Source organism: Peromyscus eremicus, unplaced genomic scaffold (genome assembly GCF_949786415.1).
Source record: "Peromyscus eremicus unplaced genomic scaffold, PerEre_H2_v1 PerEre#2#chrX_unloc_1, whole genome shotgun sequence".
Taxonomy (NCBI): domain Eukaryota; kingdom Metazoa; phylum Chordata; class Mammalia; order Rodentia; family Cricetidae; genus Peromyscus; species Peromyscus eremicus.
The window spans coordinates 1293955-1302539 of record NW_026734288.1 but is presented as its reverse complement, the minus strand read 5'-3'; the positions used below and the strand labels follow the sequence as shown (position 1 = coordinate 1302539).

At 35.4% G+C, this 8585-nt stretch overlaps 1 pseudogene; it reads left to right on the top strand.

The window, feature by feature from the left end:
* Positions 1–4065: 4065 nt before the first annotated feature.
* Positions 4066–7596, top strand: LOC131900996 (zinc finger protein 431-like; annotated as a pseudogene).
* Positions 7597–8585: the final 989 nt, after the last annotated feature.

Here is an 8585-nt window from a genome sequence, read left to right as displayed (position 1 = left end):
GTAGAAATATCAGGCTTCAAGTAAGTGATTTCAATTTAGTGGAACAGTCTCCTCACCCAACCCATTTTCTATTATTTGTGAAGGAGAGAACTGGAGTGCATAGGGTGAGTGGTAGTCAGTGATTTCTTTGATTTTGATTTTCATTAGAAACTTATAATTCTTTTTAAAGGGACAATGTTATATTTGTAGGTCCATCTTTTTCTGTCATTTTATCCCCATTTATCAGTGGTACCATTTGTATGGTGTGAATTTTTATTTGTTATGATATAGTTATATTGTTTCTCTGGCAAAAGATGGAACTTCACTTATTTTTATTTTATGGAAAATTGCTATATTATGTTAGGAGTCCCTTAGGTTTTTGATTTGGAGATTTTCTGTGGAGGAACAATTTTAGTTTTTTTCTTCTTGATCTTAGAAACTTGTATTTCTTCATTTCTTGATGTATCTGTATTGCTACTTGTTATCATCATTTTTTCCCTCTTTAAGTTACTGATGTAGTTGAATCATTGGGCTTTGGTTTGTAAAGTCTCATATATTATTGTCTCTGTTTCCTAGTTACTTTCAAATGTCAACATTTCCAAGCTCACAGTCACCTTTGGGAACATCTGTTGAGGATGTGCCCCATCAGAGTAGCTAGTTGCTAAGTTTTTGAGAGATTTTGTTGATTGATGACTGATGGGTGATAGCTCTTCCACTGAGTGTGCAATATCCCTAAGAAAGTTGACCTGCATTAGATAAGACAGCAAGCATGGCACAAAAGACAATGACTACGTTAGAGACAAAGCCTGGAAACAAAGATTCCTCATGGTTTTTGCCTTCAGTTGATAGACTGAATATCTATCCTAAACACTGACAATGATGGATTGTGATCTGGCAGAATGAGCCAAATAAGCATGTTTGTTACCTAAGGTACTTTTGTGTAGAGAATTGAATCAGAGCCAGAAAAAAGCAATTTATAAGAGAAGGTGATAAACCCAAAGTGATTCTATTGTTCAAAGGTACTGGGAATGGTGACTTTTGGGGGAATGTTGAACAAATCATAATTTGGATGGCAAAAGACAAAGAAAGCAGCATTTGGAGCTTAATTGGTTATTCTTGTAATACTTTGAATAAAATACTGTTAAAATTATTTCAAACAGTGGAGGTAGAAGTCAAAGGATTTCAGTGGGAATTAAAATAGAGGTCATGTATGTGATATTTTGGACCCTAACTTTTCTTATTTTCCCATGCCCTCAAGAAGTTGATTGAGTAAGGCAGAATTAAAAAAAAAATAATGAGGGCTGGAGATATGACTCAGAGGATAAGAGCAGTATCTGCTCTTCCAGAGGTGCTGAGTTCAATTCCCAGCAACCACATGGTGGCTCACAACCATCTATAATGAGATCTAATGCCCCCTTCTGGCATATGACAAACTTTCAGAAAGAACACTGCTTACATAGTAAAGAAAATAAATCTTTAAAAAAAATAATGGGGCTGATTTCTTAGATGGAATATTGACTTTCTTGGATAGCTATTACTTATGATTCATTCAGTACTACATTAAAAAATCCAGAAGTGGACATAAATAAATAAAAAGTCTATTGGTTGGAGAGAAAAAGAGCACTATGAATTTGAAGAAGGTAGTCAAATGCTGAACAGAGTCAAGAATGTTCAGGGAGATTATCACCATTAAAAAGAAGGCCCTTATTCTACATCAGAAGCCTAGCAAAGTGTCCCAAGCATAAGAATTCATCCTTATATGCCCTCAGTTAATGGAGGGATTAGGCAAAGTGATTGCCATTCCCAGGAAGCAATTTTATTCAAAGCCTGCTGCAACTCCGGTCCAAGCATGGCAAAGACCATCACAACTTAGAAACCAAATTTGGGAGAATCATTGATGTTGAACTTGTTCTGGAGACCAGAATGATGTAAAATTTAAGATTATACATTTTTAGTCTGCATTTTCAGTTCAGCTCTTTTGTAGGCATCTGTGTTTGGTATAGTAAGCTATGAAATATCTTACATAGAGAGCTAGCTACATATAGGGAATGGAGGTAACCATAGAGAGAGATGTATGGGAAGTTGTGGAGAGACAGAGCCATCTAAGACCTTTGAAAATGAAGCCTCATGTCTCTGACACTGAGCTAGCTACCATATTCAATGGTTGCCCTGCTGGGTTTCAGTCTTCCCTTGGTCCAGTGTTTCCTCACTGTGTCTTAGTTCCTTTCCTTTGGGATGCTAATGGATTTTCTGTGCCTTTCACATGTTGGAAATATTTAAATTGTTTTCTGATTTTATAATATGCCACAGTAAAGAATTTGTCTTGTGTGTCAACAGAAACTTTGGACATTTTAACAGTAAAGGGGTTGTTGCAGACTATGAGAATCATTGAAGTGACTAAATGCATTTTCTTTATGGAAGACACTTGAGCCTATAATAACCTGGGTGAGAATCTAGTTAATTAAATAAAAAGCTCACAGATGGATGAGGTATTTGCACATGTGTCTCTCCTTGATGACTTTCTTTGCGGTACTTGTGGAACCTCTCTGGATAAAATATCTCATTGGGGCTGGTGATATATTCTTCTCTAGCCTCAACCCATTTCCTTTTCTATGTTTCTACTATGTTGTGGTTGAAATGAATGAGCCAGCTTCCTTCTTGTGCTGCCATGACTTCACCACCAGTATAGATAGTATCATCAAATCACATAAAATACAATTGATGGAATTGGTATTCAATGCTAAGCCACTTTGCTAGCCTGAATTTTGTAAAATTTTGTTGTTCCTATTTTTGTTTCTGAAGAAAAGCTTTGACTGAGTAGCCCTGAGTCTCCTAAAAGTAGCTCTGTAAACCAAGTTGGCCTCGAACTCAGAGATTCACCTGACTCTTGCTCCCACATGCTGAGATTAAAGGTTGTTCTACATTTCAGTTTTTTAAATATTTATTATTGGGTGATCGTCCTAGGGTATATGTTTTTGTACTTGTCAAGCATTTGTTATTTTGCTGAGCTTTACCCCCCAGTTTCAATTTTGCAATTCAGCAGAAGATACTATTCTCTTTCTAGATGTAGTATCTGGGACTTCTGAGTCATTGGATTACAATTGTGTGACATTCTTCTTGCTTTTTTGTGTTTGTTTTGATTTTTTTTAATGAATATGATTCTTTTGTCTATCCACATGGATGTGCACCACATGTACACCGACCTGTCCTCACAGTAGTCCAATGACCGTCTAAGAACCCACAATCTTCGAATAATGAACAGTTGTTTGATTCCCCCATATAAGCTTTGACAATTGAGCCCATCTGTATGCAAGACCAGTAAGAAATCTTTTACTTATGAGCCATCTCTCACTCCCTGTGTTGATTATTTATGATCATCATTGCTATTTCTAATGTTATCTTCTTTCTATTTGTAACTGTTTAAATGCACAGTTCCTTTAAGTAGGAATTATTAATGTACAGTTTAAACTGGAGCAATTCAGATTTCTAGAAAATGAATAGAGAACTGGAGTGAATGCCAAACTCTTTGTAGGATCTTCAATAAAAAAAAAATCTCTGAGTTCATCTTATCTTTTTTGTTTGTTTGAATGGAAGATTCAGTGCAGATGCAGTTAGCATAGACTAGGCTAACTTTCACCTCAGAAGCACATATACCTGCTTATATCTTCTTAGTTCTGGGATTAAAGGGGTGAGTCAACATACTCAGCTTACAAATCTTCTCTGTAGTTAATAATTGTTCATATAATTTCTCTGATGGGTGCTCAGTACTGTTGAAGTGTTTGCTTGTCTCTCTATCTCTGTTAATAGGCATTTCTCTTGCAAGGTGGTATCCTGTTCAGAGCATTCAGAAATAATAGAGGTCAACCTCCTATTCAGTTTATTTGTCAAGTAATTTGATTTCATTGTAATGTCTGAGTTATAGAATTCATGTAGCTCTAACCAGAATCTGTGGCTATATTCTCAAAGAAGCATACATTTACAATGTTGTATCATGCTTTTTGTTTTATACATATGGTTGGCATATTTATGTATGGCATATTTTAGAATGCAGTGACTTATAATGATATGCATGTCGACATCACTCAGGAAGAGTGGGCATTGATGGATCCTTCACAGAGGAATCTCTACAAAGGTGTGATGCTGGAGACTTATATGAACCTCACTGCTATAGGTAATACTATAAATTTTCCTTCACATTTTAAATAAAGGGACAAATGTTTCTTAGTTATTGATGCTCTTCTGCAATTCTAATTGAGAATGAGGAAAAATGAGGTGAATAAATCAGATTTGGTTCTAAGGATCATTGAATATAGTAATGTAAAATTTTCAGTATCCTGTATTATTTCATACGTTTTCTTGTCCTATATTTTAGGCTACAACTGGGAAAATCTTGAAGTTGAAGAACATTGTCAAAGTTCTCAAAAACATGGAAGGTAATTTTCTTGTAAAAGCTGATAGAAATGGGCCTCTGGATAGATATAATTTATGTGGATGTTTTAATTAAATGAAACAGTGTAAATAATTACAGCTTAAAATGCATTGATGATCATTAAATGCTCATAAAGACACATGGCAGGTAAGTGAATTGTGTTTGGAAGTAATTCTTTTAAGAAGGAAGACAAAAAAATGCCTATGACAAATCACCATTTGAATAACAGCATCATCAAAGCTATGCTGTACAAATGGCAATCCATTTAGTTTCATAGTATTTCATATTACAAAAGATATACTCATTGAATATGTGATAAGAATATATACACAACCTTGTAATAAGCAAATAGTCCATAATATAGTTACTCATATAGTTATTCTGTCTTTGCTAATTTCAGTTAAATAGGTAGTTGGAGTCAAGAGTAAAGGGGTGGTTGTTGTAGAGAAACATTATTCCCTATACCACATATTGATGAGGAACAGAAAGTCCAACTGTAAATGAAATGTGGAAATATTCTTGTTGTTATTCTTTGTTTAATAGTTATATCATATGTCACTTTGGATACCAGCCATAAAAGCATAAGGACATGGAAGAAGGAATGTACATCTCTCAATCTCAGAACACCTACAAGACATGTAGTAGTCCTATGTTGAGTAAACTTGTTGAATGTGATTCAAGTTTACAAACAATTGGTTTTTCAGCTTCATTGAGAATATATCAACAAAAATACCCTAGAAAGGCCCTATGCGTTCTAGGACTGTGTAAATGCTTCTGTTTGTCCTGGTTCACTTTGAAAATGTAGCATGACTCACAATATAGGTAACTTTATCAATGGAACAAGGGGAATAAATGTCCAAATTCTCCCAATTCTCTTCAAACATGTTAAAAACCACAGAGAACAATGATGCCACAAATATTAGCCAAGTAATAAAGGCTCTTACCATAAAGGCATATTCAAATATGCAAGATCATCCTTAATGCAGGGAAACAACATGTGTGTAAACAACATGGTAAAACCTTAAGATCACAGTTCTCTTTATACTTAGATCAAATTGTGAAATTAATTCATGAAGATATAAATACTTAACAATGTAATGAATGTAGTAAAGCTTTTAAATGTTTCAATTATTCTTGCAGGCATGAAGGAAGTCATACTACAGAGAAATCATATGAATATATTGAGTGTGGTAAATCCTTTGAATATCATAGTCATCCTCAAAGGCATGAAAAAACACATACTGGAGAGAAACCCTATGAATATAATCATTATGGTAAAGCCTTTGCACACCCCACTCATCTTCAAGTACATAAAAGAACACATACCGGAGAGAAACCCTATGAATGTAATCAATGTGGTAAAGCCTTTACACAGCCATATAATCTTCAAGTACACAAAAGAACACATACAGGAGAGAAACCCTATAAATGTAATCAGTGTGGTAAAGCCTTTGTTCAACACAGTGCTCTTTATTTGCATGCAAGAACACATACTGGAGAGAAACTCTATGAATGTAAACAGTGTGGTAAAGCCTTTGCTCATAACAGTTCTCTTCAAAGGCATGAAAGAACACATACTGGAGAGAAACCCTATAAATGTAATCAGTGTGGTAAAGCCTTTGCTCAACACAGTGCTCTTCAAAGTCATGAAAGAACACATACTGGAGAGAAACCCTATGAATGTAAACAATGTGGTAAAGCTTTTGTACATTTCAGTTATCTTCATGTACATAAAAGAACACATACAGGAGAGAAACCCTATGAATGTAATCAATGTGGTAAAGCCTTTACACAGCCATGTAATCTTCAAGTACACAAAAGAACACATACAGGAGAGAAACCCTATAAATGTTATCAATGTGGTAAAGCCTTTGCTCAACACGGTGCTCTTCAATTGCATCAAACAACACATACTGGAGAGAAACCGTATAAATGTAATCAGTGTGGTAAAGCCTTTGCTCAACAGAGTGATCTTCAAAGGCATGAAAGAACACATACTGGAGAGAAACCCCATGAATGTAATCAGTGTGGTAAAGCCTTTGCTCAACACTGTGATCTTCAAAGGCATAAAAGAACACATACTGGAGAGAAACCCTATGAATGTAAACAATGTGGTAAAGCTTTTGTACATTTCAGTCATCTTCATGTACATAAAAGAACACATACTGGAGAGAAACCCTATGAATGTAATCAATGTGGTAAAGCCTTTACACAGCCATGTAATCTTCAAGTACACAAAAGAACACATACAGGAGAGAAACCCTATGAATGTAATCAATGTGGTAAAGCCTTTACACAGCCATGTAATCTTCAAGTACACAAAAGAACACATACTGGAGAGAAACCGTATAAATGTAATCAGTGTGGTAAAGCCTTTTCTCGACAGAGTGATCTTCAGAGGCATGAAAGAACACATACTGGAGAGAAACCCTATGAATGTAATCAGTGTGGTAAAGCCTTTACACAGTCATATAATCTTCAAGAACACAAAAGAACACATACAGGAGAGAAACCCTATAAATGTAATCAGTGTGGTAAAGCCTTTGCTTGTCACTCTTATCTTCAAAGGCATGAAAGAATACATACTGGAGAGAAACACTATGAATGTAAACAATGTGGTAAAACCTTTGCACAGCCTAGTTATCTTCAAGTACATAAAAGAACACATACTGGAGAGTAACCCTATAAATATAATCAGTGTGGTAAAACCTTTGTTTGTCACAATGCTCTTTAATTGCATGAAAGTACACATGGGAAAAAAACCCTATGAATGTGAACAATGTGTTAAAGCCCTTGTATGTAATAGTGATCTTCAAAGGCATACAAAAACACGTACTGGAGAGAAACCCTATGAATGTAATCAGAGGGAAAAAGCCTTTGCACAACACTGTCATCTTCAAAGGCATGAAATTACACCTATTGGAAAGAAACCCTATGAATGTAATCAGTGTTCTACAAGCCTTTGCTCATCACTCTCATCCTCAAAGTTATAATATAACACATACTGGAGTGAAGCATACAATTGATATCACTGTGGTAAAGCCTTTGTTCATCATAGTGTTCTTCAATTTAATGAAAGAACACATAATTGAGAGAAACCATGTGAATGTAAACAGTGTGGTAAAGCTTTAGCACAGCCCAGTCATCTTCAATTATATTAAATAACACATACGGCAGAAAAACCCTAAGAATGTAATCAATGTGGTAATGCCTACTCACAACACAGAGCAACCCTATAACTGTAAAACTTTTAGTGTGTAATTGGTCTCTTAAAGTCTTTGAATATAACATTAGACTTTGAGGATCTGAAAATAACTCATACCAAAGGCAATCTGAATGTATATGAATTGTTATGATTTCAGGCCACATACTTACATTCAATTACACAAAATTAATTATTTTGGAAAAAAATCTAAACTGTGTCAACAATCTGTTCAAGCATAATAATGTCTCTTATTTTGTTTACACATGTCAACTAATTTGAACAAAAGGCCTATAAATTTAAATGATAAGGTAACTGAGACAGGGTCTTTACATATCCCTGGCTGTCCTGGAACTCACTTTGTAGAGCAGGCTGGCCTCAAACTGAAAGAGATTCACTTGACTCTGACTCCTGAGTACTGGCATTAAAGGCGTGCACTACCGTGCCCACCACTTTCCATCTTTTTGAGTTTCTGCTTTTGAAGGCTAACTGACCTACACACTTCCAGAAAACACTTCTCTTCAAATACATGAAATAATAAATTCTGGTGTAAAATTTCATAGATGTGTATCATTGCTTTTCTGTTGCTTTTGTAATGGATCATATGTAAGTAAACTGAGAAAAGGGTTTAATTTGGCCCTTGGTTCCAGAGCAATACATGAACCCCGTAAAAGTGTCATGGAAACGAGTGTCAGACATGGCAGCCAAAGCAGGCAGCTAAGAATTCACATTCTTGTCCTGCAGCAGAAAGCAGAAAGTGTAAATTGGAAATGGTGTGCACATGTAAATACTCAGGCCAACCCTCAAAACTGATTTCTTCCAGCAGGGTACCATTTTCTAAATCTTCTCAAATCTTTTCACAGACTGAAAATGATAGAGTACTCTGACTTCAATCCTACATGCTTGCTTTCTGTTACATTGACTAATTCATGATGGAGAAAAACTCTGTAATCCTTTAGATGCCTCAAAACCCAT